Here is a 692-nt window from a genome sequence, read left to right on the forward strand (position 1 = left end):
GCCTGTGGTTTACAGCCCAGCCTCTCTGCCTGTGTTTAGTGATCTGGAGTTGAGACGCGATATACTGGTCGATCGTAACAGAATAATATCGTAAGTTCTTGTTAATCGCTGGTTTTAGAGGCAGATAATCCACACCCAGGGAACTGGTTCGTTAAGTCTTCGTGTGTGCTGTGTGCTGAGATTGAGTTCAGTGGCTCCTAAGATAGAAAGGTCAATGGGTTTCCTAAGATAAGGGGGGGTTTTAATGGTTCTGTGTTTCCTAAGAAGGGATTCAGTGGTTCGTAGGATCTGGGTTTTCAGTGGTTGTCGTGATGCTGAGGGTTTTTAAGGGGTTGGTGGTTTCTAAGGTAGGTAGGTAGTGATTCATTGGTTTCTGAGGGAGGGTTCAACGATTCGCCGGTTTCTAAGAGTTCAGTGGTCCAGCAGTTCTTAAGTTCACTGGTGTCTACGATAGAGGTCAGTGATTCACCGGTTTCTAAAACAGAGCTCAATAATTTACCGGTTTCTTAGATAAGGTTCAACGATAGTATTCTGCTTTCCCATTGGTTCCTGGGAGAGTTAGTGGTCCAGTAGTTCCTCAGATAGAAATCAATGTTTCTGCTTTGGCTGTTGCTACTTTTAATGAATGCAAGGAGAAGACATGCACTTGAAGCCGGTACTTGCTAAATGGACGAGTCGCAACAGCGGCAATA

The 692-nt window shown here is 44.8% G+C and overlaps 1 protein-coding gene across 1 annotated transcript in view; it reads left to right on the forward strand.

Annotated features, from left to right (window-relative positions):
* Window positions 1-692, forward strand: part of LOC119589210 (zinc finger SWIM domain-containing protein 4-like) — a gene marked incomplete at its 5' end in the record, with an annotated part of 30,678 nt that overhangs the window by 7,602 nt on the left and 22,384 nt on the right.

This window comes from Penaeus monodon, chromosome 25 (genome assembly GCF_015228065.2).
Source record: "Penaeus monodon isolate SGIC_2016 chromosome 25, NSTDA_Pmon_1, whole genome shotgun sequence".
NCBI classification, from domain to species: Eukaryota; Metazoa; Arthropoda; class Malacostraca; order Decapoda; family Penaeidae; genus Penaeus; species Penaeus monodon.